Source organism: Salvelinus namaycush, chromosome 2 (genome assembly GCF_016432855.1).
Source record: "Salvelinus namaycush isolate Seneca chromosome 2, SaNama_1.0, whole genome shotgun sequence".
Lineage (NCBI taxonomy): Eukaryota > Metazoa > Chordata > Actinopteri > Salmoniformes > Salmonidae > Salvelinus > Salvelinus namaycush.
The window spans coordinates 15,131,714-15,149,516 of record NC_052308.1 but is presented as its reverse complement, the minus strand read 5'-3'; the positions used below and the strand labels follow the sequence as shown (position 1 = coordinate 15,149,516).

General features: G+C 40.5%; 1 protein-coding gene across 4 annotated transcripts in view; it reads right to left on the bottom strand.

Annotated features, from left to right (window-relative positions):
* Positions 1-17,803, bottom strand: part of pax7a (paired box 7a) — a 61,240-nt gene that overhangs the window by 35,429 nt on the left and 8,008 nt on the right. The gene's annotated exons all lie outside the window — the stretch shown is intronic.

Here is a 17,803-nt window from a genome sequence, read left to right as displayed (position 1 = left end):
AACCATTCAATCCCATATTCTGTGTTTCCATGATACTGCTGTCAATAAATGAATTACAATATATCTTACAATACTTTTAGGCATTCAACTAAGCTGCTGCATTTTTGCTTGAGGAATATAGATACTGCACAAAGCCATCCAATCCAGGCCAAGAGGAATGTTTCTGACAGTGAATATGTATTACCACAGCGCATTACCATTATAACTGAATTTAGGAAATTGCATCATTTTCACCTCCTCTGCATGTCTATTCAAACTACATGGCCCTTTTCATTTCCTGTTATAAAATTCATATTTTCACAAATGTGCTCAATGAGACATTGACAAGCCAGTGTGACTAGCCAGTGTTGCTCCAGGCCTTGTTGGATTGCATCAGACATGTACAGTCCAGAAGGAGTGAAGGGTAGAGACCAAAACATGAGAGATATAGAAGTAGAGAGTTTGTTGAGAGCTCATTGTCCTTTACAGAAACCCTTTCTGCCCATATAATGACAACCATAATGGTCTCCTGAAAGTTACCCCAGGTGAATCCCCTGCAATAGCTATGGGCACAACTAAACTCAGTTTAACAATGCCCTCTAGAATGTTTCAACATACCACATGGACAAACGGAAGCCAAATAGCCTCAAAATAACAACTGTGAGAATAAAAGAGCAACCAAATCTGTCTGGGTCTCAAGGCCGGCTCTGGAGTTTAATTAAACAAGGAATTATGGGATTATATGGAGACTATCAATACAGGCCACTCGATGAGTCTTCTGAGAACGTCTTTTTGTCGCCCTGAGCTCACGCTCAACGATTCTCTGCGGATTACATGCGGCCGCAGGACATGAGGCCGCATTCATTAAAATCAATTATTTTGTCTTACCCCTTTTAAGAAAGATTGATTCTCCAACACTGGCTACCACTATTGCAGAGAATACCCTTGAACATACAAAGTTGAATATGTACATATATGGCATATCCCTTTGTTGGTTTTCATGAGGATGTGCAGAGCGATTTGCAGCTAACTAGCCATGACAACACTTGAGACCGGCACAGCGGTCCATAGATCACTTTCCAAAGTCACCTCTGTGTCCTATGGGGGGACGAGGGGGGCGAGGGGGGAACAGTGGGACAGAGGGGAGGGCTGCTCATAGACAACATAGAATTCTGCTTGAGTTATTTTCTTTTGCTCATATTTCTCATCCTTTGTTTATCTATGTGAGAGGGTTAAGAAGTGCATGTGTGGCATGTAGTCTAGTCGCTATGTCCAAAATTACAAAACAAAATCCTCCCCCTGTATTCCGATGTAAGCATTTTGCAAAGGATTTACAAACAAACTGCATGGCAAACAAGACTAATGAGTATGTACTGCCACCTGTCACTGAGCCCTGGTTACAGTGACATATGTGTCATGGCACACACAGCCAACACGTCTGTTTGTGTGCACGAACTACAAGCAGCAGGCAGCACGCTCTGGGTGAAGGTCAACAGCCCTTTCAGTAATGAGTTTGGGAAACAGGGAAGTGAGAAGCAAACCTCATCTCTATCCAGAGCACATTCTGCCGAACGGGATGCCAAGATTCATCAACAACACTGGGGCTCCCACATGTACCCAAATGGGCTGTGACAGAAACAGAATTTCGGTCAAACATATGGTTCCTCTCAGAGTTGCATGGCTGTCTGGTTAACGCATTTTACTGTAACTGCACTTTTGGCCACCCTACGAAACCCTTCAGCAGACAACACTATCTACATTCACATATATTATGACCCTGGATGGATTACACAGTATCCAAATCTTTTTGTATTTAAATGGTTGTTTGATATTTATGGATGCGGTGCCTCTCAGCCTAAATTATGGAAGAATAAACACTTACTATCTGTTTCCAAGACAACAAAGCTTTTGAATTTGAATAACACATGTCTTCTTCTTGGTTTACAAATCTGTCAATGTTGATAAAGGACAAAACGGTGGATGATTAGCCTACTACCTTGGAATAAACTCAATCCCTGTGGGCATCGAGGTCAGTTCTCTAACACTTCTCGCTGCTTTGAAACAATAAGGTAAATCCTGATTAGACCTGGGTATAATGCCTTGGCTGTAATTCCATTGGAAGGTTCTGGGGATATTGATAAAGCACTCGTGCCTCGCCTCATCAGTTATAATAGCAATTAGAGACTAATTATGTAGCAAACATCCAGTGGGCATGATTAAACAGCCATGTGTCCTCCATCAGGGCTCTCTGAGGACCTACTCAATATTGATTTAAAAATACAGCTTTGTTTAAACAGAATTAACCAGGTATTGACCATGTCTTCTAAATCAGCTTTGTTTAAACAGAATTAACCAGGTATTGACCATGTCTTCTAAATCAGCTTTGTTTAAACAGAATTAACCAGGTATTGACCATGTCTTCTAAATCAGCTTTGTTTAAACAGAATTAACCAGGTATTGACCATGTCTTCTAAATCAGCTTTGTTTAAACAGAATTAACCAGGTATTGACCATGTCTTCTAAATCAGCTTTGTTTAAACAGAATTAACCAGGTATTGACCATGTCTTCTAAATCAGCTTTGTTTAAACAGAAATTAACCAGGTATTGACCATGTCTTCTAAATCAGCTTTGTTTAAACAGAATTAACCAGGTATTGACCATGTCTTCTAAATCAGCTTTGTTTAAACAGAATTAACCAGGTATTGACCATGTCTTCTAAATCAGAAATGTTTTGTTTACGATTCAACTAACCTTTATGGACACAAACAGGAAAACAAGTAAACATATTATACCAAAATAACAAATTGTTTTACTAACAGACTTGAATTGAATATCATTACTAATGAATGGAACCATATGTTTCCCAAAGAGATTGTTTAAGCACTCTGTTATTTCTGAGAATCCTTGCTTTTTCACAAAGCACTGCTATTTCTAATAATATCCAGTCAGACAGAATGTCAACTCAAGTCAGAACACAACCAACAACAGGGGTCTTGTCTCTGAGAAGCTTAGCAGTTGGTTAATAGTTTAGCGGTGAGTTTAGTGTGAGGTTTAAAGATGGTCCTCCCTCTCTCCTGATGCTCCTCACTGCTGACCCCATGGTCTGCTCAGAGCTCAGACTGCAGGCAGATGGAATACTCATCACCCCGACCCCTCCAAACTCCCTCCCCAGCCAGCCCGCCAACCCCATGGACTGTCTTCTTCTCTTACTCCCATCCTCCTTCTGAGGAGCCCCTACTCTCTCTGTTCTCCCTAGGAGAGAAGCTCAGGTAATATGGCATAGTTGGACTGATGTCCAAGGCTTTAGAGTCAATAAAGACTGCTGGGGTCCAGTGATCCACAAGAACATTGTGCTACAATAATGTCAAGCCCTACAATAGCAGAGACAACATACAATCACAGTCCAGAAAATGATCACACAAAAAGCATCTAGGCTACACTCCAACACCATCAACTCCAACTGATCACCATAACACTACAACACAGGAGGCTACTAGCAACTGATCACCACAACACTACTACACAGGAGGCTACTAGCAACTGATCACCACAACACTACAACACAGGAGGCTACTAGCAACTGATCATCACAACACTACAACACAGGAGGCTACTAGCAACTGATCATCACAACACTACAACACAGGAGGCTACTAGCAACTGATCACCACAACACTACAACACAGGAGGCTACTAGCAACTGATCATCACAACACGACAACACAGGAGGCTACTAGCAACTGATCACCACAACACTACTACACAGGAGGCTACTAGCAACTGATCATCACAACACGACAACACAGGAGGCTACGAGCAACTGATCACCACAACACTACAACACAGGAGGCTACTAGCAACTGATCACCACAACACTACTACACAGGAGGCTACTAGCAACTGATCACCACAACACTACAACACAGGAGGCTACTAGCAACTGATCATCACAACACTACAACACAGGAGGCTACTAGCAACTGATCACCACAACACTACAACACAGGAGGCTACTAGCAACTGATCATCACAACACTACAACACAGGAGGCTACTAGCAACTGATCACCACAACACTACAACACAGGAGGCTACTAGCAACTGATCATCACAACACTACAACACAGGAGGCTACTAGCAACTGATCATCACAACACTACAACACAGGAGGCTACTAGCAACTGATCACCACAACACTACTACACAGGAGGCTACTAGCAACTGATCATCACAACACTACAACACAGGAGGCTACGAGCAACTGATCACCACAACACTACAACACAGGAGGCTACTAGCAACTGATCATCACAACACTACAACACAGGAGGCTACGAGCAACTGATCACCACAACACTACAACACAGGAGGCTATAACTGATCACCACAACACTACAACACAGGAGGCTACTAGCAACGCTTCCACATGATAGCAAAAAACAAAACAACGCCAAGATGTCTAATATGGTCAAATATTAACCAATATAATCACATCACTGTGTCTGTGAATATTTAGGTCAAATATAGAAAATATAGATCAGAAATGGATACTTTTTAAGGATAACAAATTATAAAGAAGCCTCCATGATGACATGAAGGGAAGCATCATTCCTTGTCTCTCAGAATAACTCTGAGTCAGTATTAGCTCAACAACACTATGGTGTGTATCCCTAACCCTGTCCCATGAAGGCTGTTTTTGATACCGGAACCAATGGCCTCAATATCAGCTGTACCTTTGCAAACTACCCAAGACAGAGGGACAAAAACAGACAGGGCTCTGGCAGTGAAGCATTAGCTCATAATGGCTCATTTTGAAAAGCATATTAGTTCCAGCATAATTACAATCAGGCCTCACGCTCAGTGTTCTGCAGGCATTCACAGGACCAGCCTCAGAGCAGCCAGTCACACCAGTTGACTGTGACTGACAGCACATTTTGTTTATTGGTCGTTTTTTTCCTTCATTCCCACAGGACAAAAATAACAGCCCATCTTTTCATTCTATTTATGTTTACTTGTTTATTTTGTGCATGCCTTTTGTCGTAGTTGATGTTGCAATTATACTTTTTGTCAGTCGGCGGGGAGGAATATCAAAAGGCCTAATTATGCAAACAGGCCCTGTGATAAGCAGCAAATGCCTGGATTGGGATCTGCTATCTCTGACATCCATCTGTCTCTGTGCTGTCTCCTGCTCCAGGCCTGAATATAAACATCTCTTCCTGTCCCCAGGATTGCATGGGATTCAACCCCACGTACTGGAGAGGGATGTTTTCGGGGGCGGGGATCATGCAGCAACATCAAATAGCTGACAACTTCCCAATTTGCATTTTTCAGAGAATGAGGCGGCATTTGTCTGTGTGTCCCTCAGTGTTTGCCAAGTTAGGAGAGCCATAGGAGATTATTCAGTTGTGTTACTGAAGGATGGATTTAACATAGAAACCTTGTAGTACTCCATTAAAACAAACCTTATAGTACTGCATTAAAACAAACCTTATAGTACTGCATTAAAACAAATCTTATAGTACTGCATTAAAACAAACCTTATAGTACTACATTAAAACAAACCTTATAGTACTGCATTAAAACAAACCTTATAGTACTACATTAAAACAAACCTTATAGTACTACATTAAAACAAACCTTATAGTACTGCATTAAAACAAACCTTATAGTACTGCATTAAAACAAATCTTATAGTACTGCATTAAAACAAACCTTATAGTACTGCATTAAAACAAACCTTATAGTACTACATTAAAACAAACCTTATAGTACTGCATTAAAACAAACCTTATAGTACTACATTAAAACAAACCTTATAGTACTGCATTAAAACAAACCTTATAGTACTGCATTAAAACAAATCTTATAGTACTACATTAAAACAAACCTTATAGTACTACATTAAAACAATCCATATAGTAATCCATGAAAACAAGGGACATGAGGAACTATACACTCAGATAGACAATGAGCCAGAGACTGAAATTAAAACCTAGAATTTTTCTAAAATAATCTAATCTGTTAGTTACCTAGGTCGCCAACCAAAAAACCTCTTCAACGTGAGAATATGACAAGGAGAATATGACAATATAGCAAGGATGTACCTACCTAATGTTAATATGCTGAAATCAATTTGAATCATCATCATCTCCCCTGGTAGCAGTGACCTTCTCAGAGCCTGGCTTGGCATTTATCACTAATTGATTCTGGAGATGAGCAACCTCTAGTATGGCTACTGTTATCTGCTTGCAATAAACAAAAGTAACTTGTGTCTACTGTAAATGAAAACATTTGAGTCACAGTATTGCACAATTTAGATTATAAGTGTGGTTGAGAGTCCACAACAATGGACTCTCAAACAAGCCCTGACTGTATACATTTTCTTAAATTACATCGCATTGAACTTCCCCTCCTCTCTCAAACGTACAAATCAGTTCTGTCCACTGATTAACAGGTGTCTAAGGACCAAAGGCAGGTGTCTCCCGAGAGTCTCAACAGTAAGTAGGAAAATAACCACCTCACCAGTGTACATCTCACACCACGTCAGTACTATGATCTAGAGGACCATACACTTAGAAAAAAAGGTGTTATCTTTGGCTGTCCCCATAGGAGAACCCTTTTTGGTTCCAGGTATAACACTTTTGGGTTCCATTCAACAGACTGTTCTACATGGAACCCAAAGGGGTTCTACCTAGAACCAAAAAGAGTTCTACATGGAAACAAAAAAAGGTTCTCTTTTGGAACCTTTTTCGAGAGACTGAAAAACAGCTTCTACCTCAAGGACATCAAACTGTTAAATAGCCATCACTAGCCGGCTACCACCCGGTTGGTTACTCAACCCTGCACCTTAGATGCTGCTGCCCTATGTACATAGACATGGAATCACTAGTCACTTAAAAATGGAACACTAGTCACTTTAATAAGGTTTACATACTGCTTTACTCATCTCATATGTATATACTGTATTCTACTGTATTTTAGTCAATGCCACTCCGACACTATTCATCCTAATATTTCTTAATTCCATTATTTTACTTTTAGATGTGTGTATTGTTGTGAATTGTTAGATACTACTGCACTGCTGTAGCTAGAAACACAAGCAATAACATCTGCTAAATATGTGTATGTGACCAATACAATTTGATTTGATTTCTATGAGTGTAACGTTTCCCTATGACCTCCCTCCTCATTCATTTGGAATTAAACCTGAGCCTCACATCCAACCAAAATCCAACCTTAGACTGTTTTCTTGTGTCTCATTGCTACTGTCAAAATTAGTCTCTTTTCCCTCTGATCAACGTACCAAAGGACAATTCTGATAGTTTGCTTTGCTCTGCTCTGTGATAGAATCACATTCCTGCAAAAGAGGAGAAAAAGGCAAGGGGAGGAAGAAAGACGGGAGGCTCTATAATCTTTGGCTCTCACAACAAACAATTAGCACCCTTTTCTTTATTTGAGGTCGGGCAAGAAATGTCGAAGGGAGGAGAACGAAGAGAAGAGAGGGAGAAGCAGCGAAGAAAAGCGCTACTCTTTTATGGTTCTTGTCATATGGATGAAGGCGCGGCGCATCCATGAGAGCGCTCGCTCACCTTCAACAACAGGGCGTCCACTGGGCCTCCCGGCCCTTTCAGCAAAGAGAGACAGACTCCTTAGGGGGCCATTAGAGCATGAATAGAGGCCTGACAGCCCTGTGCAGCTCCGCAGGGCATCCATAAACGCTGACATATTGACTCCCCAGGCCTCTGCTCTGCTCTCTCTGCCTGAGTGTGAAACCGTGAAGTGCTTGAAGGGTGGGATTCTTCTTTTTTATGCATACATTCTACCGGTTGGACGTGGGATATTACTAACACTATGATTGTATTACTTTCAGAAACAACTTCTTATTGAGAAAGAGAAAATACTGTTACTCAGAAAGTGCGAAAACTGGTATATTCATACCTTTATAAAACGTAAGATTTCACTTTCGTTACATTGTTGATATTTGTACAAAGGCAAACTTGACAGGAAAAGTTATTGTAGTTGGAGTATTTCTTCACTCTCTGTCAAAACAGGGAAAGCAAAAATGTATATTCTTTCAATTCTGATGGATGTTTTGGAAAGTTTTCACAAACAAGTCTGATTTAAATGATATAACTTTAACTTGGAACTGACTAATGACTAAAAACTTTAAGTGCCAGGAGTAAAATGCACTCTCCCTTTAAAGCGGTATCCCTCTCTCTGCCGACTGAGCCCAGCTTCACTTTCCAATGGAAAGTCATTTCCTGGGCTAGGGTCCCTGCTAATTGAGGTCACAGTAAAAGTAATGAAATTAAGAAGCAGCGCAGAGCAAATGGAGTCCACAGGGTCCCCGCCAACTGGCAATGGAACTAGAGCCCCAGTCCCCCAACAAAGGCTCCAAAACCTACCCAGGAAATCACACAGTAACTCAGGGCTATGAGTGGAGGTCTCCAGGAGGAACAAATCATTTTCTCAACAAAGCCAAGGAGAGATTACTTTACACAGAATAGGAATGCACAGTGGACAATTTTTCATGCCCCAGGGAAGTTTCCTAATTTTCTGGACAATGCCAGGCCGTAAACATTTTTCATTGTGCAGAAGTTTTTATGGTGCCGGGGACAGCTGAAAGAGTATTTTTGATCACAGTCAATGTGAGTGCAAATTCACCAAACATAATATCCATAATCCACAAACAACGTCCATCATTTTAAAACATGTTGGCAGTCTTGTTTGAGGGACATACCACTACACCACACATCATCAATCTGACCATAACTACCTAATGGTCCATGGGGCTTAACCCCTAGACTAATGATGCCTTTATTACAACACACATGGGACCCAGCAACCCCAAGGCCTAATTAGGACAGATAAACAGTTCATGATGCTGGGCATGATTCTGTCACTAGATTACTGAGGTCATAACCTATGTGGACAAACACGTGAACAAATAAATAAACAAACAAAACAAAAATGTATTGTGCCGACAGGTAAAAGAGAGACCATCCCAAGGATATTATAAGCAAGAATTAAAGAAGTGAAATGTCTTCTTTCATTTACTCTTTCATTTTCAGATTCAGTGAATTCAAACTGAACACACACTAGTGTATTTCCAAATCGTTCCTGAGGATCCAAAAATATATTGATATTTCCTGTTTGGAGGGTTGGATGGGGACATCAGTAAGTCGTCACAGTGCTTGATATTAACATCTGAGTTCTGTACTCCATATTGTGGCTTTACAATGTAACGGAGAAGCAAAGCTTTTGAAATGAGAGAACATATTCCCCAAGGAGAGAATGACAGAGGATGCAGAAATAAGCCCATTAGTTGAAAATGAAGGACCAGGCACCATTTGAAGTTGTTATTTTGCAGGCTGGAACGGCAGCTCCACCCCACCGTTTCAACTCTCCATAACATTTTAACTGGGTGGAAAAAAACACATTTCTGATTTGCAACACTTACGGGAACATGTTTATTGTCTTTGTGCGTGTCAAAAAATGTCCACATGGACAATTAAAACAAATGAAGATTGCAGTTGCAAGGCAGATTAGGAGCATAAAATGGGAAATGTTCTGGCCCTAAGTAGCATAGGCTAATGGTGATTTTTAAACTAGCAGACCATGGTCAATGTCTCTCATTCATCGCTAAGAGAGCTGGGCACACTGCTCTAAACGTAATTACTGTTGCACATTATGGGGGCTATTCCTGTATTGTAATAAAATTAGCCAGAAATGCTTGTTGTCTTTTCTAATGCCACTCCGTGGTAACCAGCAGATTGGTGTAATGCAACACACTGTCCTGATCTGTGACAGCTGTCAAACACAGACAATTCTGGCAGCCAAGGCGAATCAGAAGAATCAAAGTTTTAAGTAAATTCTGAGGAACTGAACATCTACTGAACATCTATCATTTACTGAGGACACAACCAAGGATGCCAGATAGCCTGCTGTACTGTATTAATTCATATGTCATATGCATTCATCATTACTCTAGCCACTCTCTCAATTCTACTGTTTGTCAAAATAATAACAGCTTAATCACCCAGGAAAATGTATTTGTGCCAGTGGTTCCAGTTATTACACTGTTTGTCTTCGTATGTTGTTATGACTATATAAGAAAGGCATGGGAGTCATGTGATGGTCTACACTACATGTTTTCCTCAGCAGCACAAACCGTCTACATAAACAGTCTACATAATAGACCACACAGTAGAAACTAAATCCCTCTAAAAACAAGACTCCAAAAGTGGACGTTTAAAATAAAAAACAACATAAATTTCAATATGTTCAACTGATTGAGACAATGTATGGACTAGCAGTGAATATAGAGTCAAATGACATGACTCTGAATCACAAACAAACAATAGCAAAACTAGACAAACACAGTAAATATTAGGTGTAATATATGAGGAGACTTCTAGGTATTCAACAAATCTAGCTCATATTTGAAGCACAGGTATAGATCTATGGATGGCCTTGAGTGGGAAAGTTGAAAGCTGCTTGTTTTACTGGCGCAGTCCTGTAATGTATGCACTCTATAAAACACTGGTAACACAGCACTGGCAATGGAGCAGAAACCAATAGGAGAGTTACAGAGACAGGTGTTTTGTCTAATGGGATCATAAATACTTAATAGTACTGTCTTTTATCTGATGGAAGCCATCATATGGCTGAAATCAAAGAGGCCATTGCATGCTTAGGCTCGGCTCATGATCTGTAAGGCCTTCATAGACACACTATAAAAACAGAGACCGACAAATTACAATGACCGTTTACAGATTCATGGGCCATTGGAAAGGTTGCTGGTTCGAATCCTTGAGCCGGCAAGGTGGGAAAAATCTGCTGTTCTGTCCTTGGTCAAGGCAGTTAACCCAGCCCCCCCCCCACCACCACACCTCTCTGACTCAGGGGGGTTGGGTTATATGCAGAAGACACATTTCATAGGGCAGTGCTACTAGGACTAATACGTCCTCACCAGGGGCTACTCCCCGCTGGTTTGTGATCTCTCAATACCCTGAACGCCTACCACCAGTTTATTGCTAGCTAACTCTATGATGGGTATTTCATGACAACAATCCCCAATGTCTCAGGAGGTCATTGGGTGAGTTAATGTGTGCTTGTTTATTGCTGCCAATGGTGAGGGCTTAGCCAAGGATGCGTTTGCAGCAACTTCCCAAGGAGCTTTTCTCCAGGGGGTTGTTTGTGTTGACTTATCATTACCGCAGGATCAACGAATGGCACCCAACAAACACCTCACCTACCGGGTCCTCCTGGGAGTTGTGGAGTACATGCTACACACACCACACAGGTATAACAACCCTCTATGTTCTATTTGTTTTTCAAGAGACCTGGAAGAGGGTGTCAAGGGGACATCTCAAACCAAACAATTAAATGAGATTGTTGTCTCTTCCAAAAACAAATACTACAGGTCTCCTACTACTGAAACCTTTCCAACTAATCTCCACCACGGAGGAGAACCTGTGTCTCTTCTGGTGGCATGGCCTAGAATCAGCAGTGAGTGAGAAATAAATGGGCTTTAAAAAACATTGCTTTTCTTGTCAAGACAGATACCCACTCAAGATCGGCAACAGTCCAAATGTCAACGCATTCCCTTTCCAATCCCTCTCATGTGTTTAAAGCGACACCTCTGTCTCTGTCTAATGAGAGAGAAGGGCTGTGGTCCCCAAGGGCCAGTGGTCCTGTCATCACTGAATGCTGCTTTCCTCTGGACAGCCCAGTGATTGTCCACTATCAGCGTTAATACCCTCCAACCAGGATTCATTACAGCTCTAAATCTATGAATGAACTAGCCACGGGCTGGAGCAAACCAACCATTAACAAAGCACTGGCCACAAAATAAATAGGTCTCCAAGGACTCCAGACTAAATTGGATTGCCAATACGAACCAAACCACAGACGTTTGAGAAGTTGAGAAAAACAATAGAAGAGAGAGAAATACCCCAGAGCCCATCATGACTCCACTTGGTAAACTAACACAGTATTGATTGTCTCGTTTTTTGTTTGTTTAGAAAAGCCTCATCCCTGCTAATAGCTGTCTGAGAGTTTAATCTCTCCCTTGTCCTCCCCCTCTCCTCTCCTCCCATCCCCACTCCCTTTATGCATCTCCTTTCACTGGGCCTCACATAGTTTGGGTTCAGTGTGGCGCTGTGGCTAGGGTACGGGGCATTGGACTGGGGTGCGATTGTGTTGCTAATGTTGACACCTGCCAGATCAGGCCGGGGCTGTTTGGGGCCCTGCGCTCTACGAGCTGGATGCTCCCCCTCTTTAGCCAGATTAAGTATGGGTCGCTGGGGTCACAAATCACAGGACTCCCTCTGATGTTGGGAGGCAGAGAACCAGAGACTGACGGGGCTAAAGAGAAGGGCTGGCCAGAGAAAGAGAGTGAAAGATAGAGAGAGGGATAGAAAGTGACACACCTTTCTCTAATGAAAGGAATGGGAATAAAGTGTCTAGATGTATACAACAAAGTTGTTGTACTATTTCTCCAAATATGAGAGTAAATCAAAAGCTCCTCAGTAGTCTGTTATCTACTTTTTAAGAACATTAACAGTGTTCCATACAGAAGATAAACTAAATATTGCTTTCCACCAGAGCCAAGACAGAAAATAAATGTTTTAAACACAGCTAAAATACAGCTAACCAGCGCATCGCTTCCCACTTCGTCTGTCTGAGATAAAACTTCTAGCTGATCTTTTTTTTTCAGTGGAAATAAGAAAATAAATAAACGTAGCATATTAGATTGTCTTACCATTACTCTATGTTGCAATTTCCTTACAGAACTGACCGAGGAATGGGAAAATGCACTGGTGTTTTCTCCTGGAAGAGGACAATCGTCAATTTGTCATATTAAGTTGAATGAATTTGAATAATGTTTTTCTTCATGTCAACTGGCTGTTACGTGTAGTATATCTAAGTGTAGAGGGAGAAAATCACCCTGGCCATGACAGTCAATGCCTATCCAGATCATTCTCCCCCTGCCTCTTCTCTGCAGATGAACATTAATGCAGGAAAGGAGAGATCTGAGCTGCAGAAGAAGAACCCTCTCCTTTTAAACTGTTGCTGTCCAGCCTGATCGTGTCAGTTTGAAGGCCCCATTCAAAAGTATTCATGCATCTGCCTTTGAGGCACAATGGCAGCTAGTTTATAAACTGTCTGCCCTGGAGCCCAAAGGCTTTAGTTCTTATTGTTTTCAGCCCCTTAATAAACTTTTTGGAGGAGTTCATCAACTCGCCTGAATAGCCTATGCAGCGAGTCTCAAAATAGAAAATAACAGAAGGTTCTTTTCTCCTCCCTCTTCTTTCTCTCTTCCTTCTAGTGTCCATTCGTCTGACAATGGAGAGACTAGGCTGTCAGACATCAGAAGGGGTTTAGTCCCAATAAAAGAAAAAAGGTATTCAATTAAAAGAAAAAATGCTTTCAAAAAGGGCATGGAGACAATTGAATTTCCACTTCTTCTAAACCAGAGAGAGGATGATTCAAGCTCCAAAGTATATTTTTCAATGGAAAAAACACAAAACTATACTCAAAAGACAAACACACATACACAAACTTAGATAACATATTAGTCTCATGGGGCCTGATCAGTCATGAAATAGCCTACACGTGATTTTTTAAATAACAATTTTATAAACACACTAGGAATAGCAAAACATTTGTTTTTTTAGATACAGTACCAGTCAAAAGTTTGGACGCACCTACTCATTGCAGGATTTGTCTTTATTTGTACTATTTTCTATATTGTAGAATAACAGTGAAGACATCAAACATATGAAATAACACATAAGGAATCATGTAGTAACCAAAAAAGTGCCTGCCTGGTACGCAGCCCTCTATTGTCGCTCTAATCACGCTGACATCAATGCAAATGTCATCGAAAATCAAATCAAACACTTCATGAGAGCCCATGAGCTCATATTGGGCAACATTTCTATAGGCTATGCAATTACATTAGAAAACAGAGTCATGGCCTCTACTAAAAAGAGGAGGATCCCATCAGTATTCTATAGACTAGGCCTACTATATATATTTTTCAACTTTCCAAATATTAAGAAAATTGTTTATCTTTACAACAGGAATATAGCCTACCTGGCTGACATGAAAATGAACCACGGGAAAAGTGCCCTCCATTTGCAATTTAAGTGCATAGATTACTCTTGTTCTTACGCTGCCCCTGTTGTGACAGGTCCATGATAATGGTCCATTCTAAATCAAAACAAATTTCACACATACAACAACAGTCAAAAGTTTGGACACACCTACTCATTCCAGGGTTTTTCTTTATTTTTACTAGTTTCTACATTGTAGAATAATAGTGAAGACATCAAAACTATGAAATAACAAATATGGAATCATGTAGTAACCAAAAAAGTGTTAAACAAATCAAAATATATGTTATATTAGAGATTCTTCAAAGTAAACACCCTTTGCCTTGATGACAGCTTTGCACACTCTTGGCATTCTCTCAACCAGCTTCATGAGGTAGTCACCTTGAATGCATTTCAATTAACAGGTGTCTTCTTAAAAGTTAATTTGTGGAATTTCTTTCCTTCTTAATGCATTTGAGCTTAACAGTTGTGTTGTGACAAGGTAAGGTTGGTATACAGAAGCTAGCCCTACTTGGTAAAAGACCAAGTCCATTTTATGGCAAGAACAGCTCAAATAAGCAAAGAGAAATGACAGTCCATCATCACTTTAAGACATGAAGATCAGTTAATACAGAAAATGTCAAGAACTTTGAACATTTCTTCAAGTGCAGTCACAAAAACCATCAAGCGCTCTGATGAAACTGGCTCTCATGAGGACCGCCACAGGAAAGGAATACTCAGAGTTACCTCTGCTGCAGAGGATAAGTTAATTAGAGTTACCAGGCTCAGAAATTGCAGCCCAAATAAATGCTTCACAGAGTTCAAGTAACAGACACATCTCAACATCAACTGTTCAGAGGAGACTGCGTGAATCAGGCCTTCGTGGTCGAATTGCTGCAAAGAAACCACTACTAAAGGAAACCAATAATAATAAGAGCCTTGCTTGGGCCAAGAAACACGAGGAATGGACATTAGATTGGTGGAAATCTGTCCTTTGGTTTGATGAGTCCAAATTTGAGATTTTTGGTTCCAACCGCCATGTCTTTGTGACACACAGAGTAGGTGAATAGATGTTCTCAGCATGTGTGATTCCCACCATGAAGTATGGAGGAGGAGGTGTGATGGTGTGGAGGTGACACTGTCTGTGATTAATTTAGAATTCAAGGCACACTTAACCAGCAATGCTACCACAGCATTCTGCAGCGATACGTCATCCCATCTGGTTTGCGCTTAGTGGGACAATCATTTGGTTTTCAACAGGACAAAGACCTAAAACACACCTCCAGGCTGTGTAAGGGTTATTTTACCAAGAAGGAGAGTGATGGAGTGCTGCATCAGATGACCTAGCCTCCACAATCATCCAACCTCAACCCAATTGAGATGGCTTGGGATGAGTTGGACCACAGAATGAAGGAAAAGCAGCCAACAAGTATTCAGCATTAATGGGAACTCCTGTTGGAAAAGCATTCCAGGTGAAGCTGGTTGAGAGAACCAAGTGTGCAAAGCTGTCATCAAGGCAAAGGGTGGCTACTTTGAAGAATCTCAAATAGAAAATATATTTTGATTTGTTAAACACTTTTCTGGTTACAACATGATTCCATAGGTTTTATTTCATAGTTTTGATGTCTTCACTAATATTCTACAATGTAGAAAATAGTAAAAAACAACAACAACAAAAACTGTTGAATGAGTAGGTGTGTCCAAACTTTTGACTGGTACTTTATATTTTTTTGTTTAAAAATAGAAAAATCCTATCATAGGTTAGAAAAACGATTAAACGTATGTTTTGGGTTTTAAGATCTCTAGGACATCAGTTAGACGGGCAGCACACATCATGGGGATGCTATAAAATGTAATATTGTCTGTAAGCCATTAACCCACTGTTATACCTTTTAAACTGTGTAAAAAAATGGCAAACTTTCAAGACGTTAATAGATGTCTATTCTAATTAATGTAATACCTAATTAGCACGCACTGCCAAAGTTCATGCGCCGGTGGCCTTGTTTAGCCCGCTGGATGGCCATTTAATTGACACAGTAGCGGGAAAAGCCTGGAGAAAAAAAGACTCTCCTTCGAGCAATCCAATTCCAAGCGTCCTCGTGCTCATCCCCCTCTACGTATCCTCAAAAATGCTCGAAAGCCGCATTTGCTGGCCCTGACCAATCACCTACTGTTTCCCACCGATACACTTGAACGTTTAAACGCCCTGATTAGATCTGACAAGTTCAACGAGTTGGTTTCAGAAAAGGAAAAGCTGGTCAAGTTATGATTTCCGAGTCAGACTCACAGGGGACCCCTAGCTTACCCCTGTCAGCCTCGCTCTGTAGTCTCAGTCTCCACCAAAAGGAAAGCTAAGAATGTCACAGAGGCATGCAACGACAAATAAGCTTATTGCTAATTAATAATGGATACCTTTAATCATAATAACAATCATAAAAAAAGAACAACAAGAAGAAGATTAATAATGATAATAACCATAAATAATTCAAACATAATACTGTGAGCGTATGCAATGATTTGCTCAACATTAGCTCAACATTAGCTCAACATTAGCTTTTTCCCCCCACCCTTTAATATTTCATGGGTAACGTTGCTGAAATCAAACCGTGTTATAACAAGCTGTTAAATATGATAAGAATCCGTCATCATAATCACACAACTGCTAAAAACTATAAAAAGCTCAACCTAACCTGTAGGCCTTCTTGCAGTAGCCGATAGGTCAACTGAAATCGGTGCTTTCTTGCAGAGGAGGCTTTGTTGGAGACAGGTTATTGGAAAAGTTTGCTGAAAGAATTAAGATACCTTGAGTACCTGGGGCCCTCTCCCTGGGATACCAAGATGAATTACAGGGGAAACCGCAATGAGTTGGATTTGTAGGGGCCCCTGCACCAGTCAAATACCTGCACAGCGGTGTATAAACCAGCCATGCTGAAGTTAAACGAAAAAAAAAAAAAAATCACTGAAATATTACATGCAGCATTGTGGGGACTAGTTTGGGAAAGTTTGGCATGAGTTACTTGTCGTATAATGTTATAAAATCGATTACTATTTCATTATTGTACTATAAGGAGATTGTCGATAGAGGGTAGTCGATAGTCTATAGGCCTACGTGTGTACAATACATGCAGCTCATTTGTTGCAATAGGCTAACTGAAGCGTTACAGGAAATATAGAACAAAGTAACATTTTGCTAAAAAATAACAATTTCTATCTGTTTTCCATTATGTCATAATTACGTTGGAACAATAAGGTATCGATAAAGAATTGCACAAAAATAAGACTTGACTCAATATGTCTGCAGCACCTTATCATCAGCATTGAACATGTGATAGGGTCACCAAACATTCTAGTAAAAAAATGGCTAAATAAGACACAGACAGAAATGATAAGAACATCCTGCACACTACTGCTATGAGCGGGGGCCTTGAGGGATATACTTCCTTCATAATTTGTACCGTATGTCTTGGCCCGGAAATCGGTTCTGTGACCCCCATGCCCACTAAACACCGTGGTGCTAACAAGACGCCTTCAAAATATTGACCACATTAGGGAAATGTGAAATGAGTTAGTCTACAATAGATTAAACAGATAATCGTCATCATTATCAATGACGACGACAACATGCATGGATTAAAACGTCGGGAATTGTTTTAACTATAACACAGTATAGGACAATATTTTAATATTTTTCAAGCATGAAATGTTAACCTTGAAATGATACT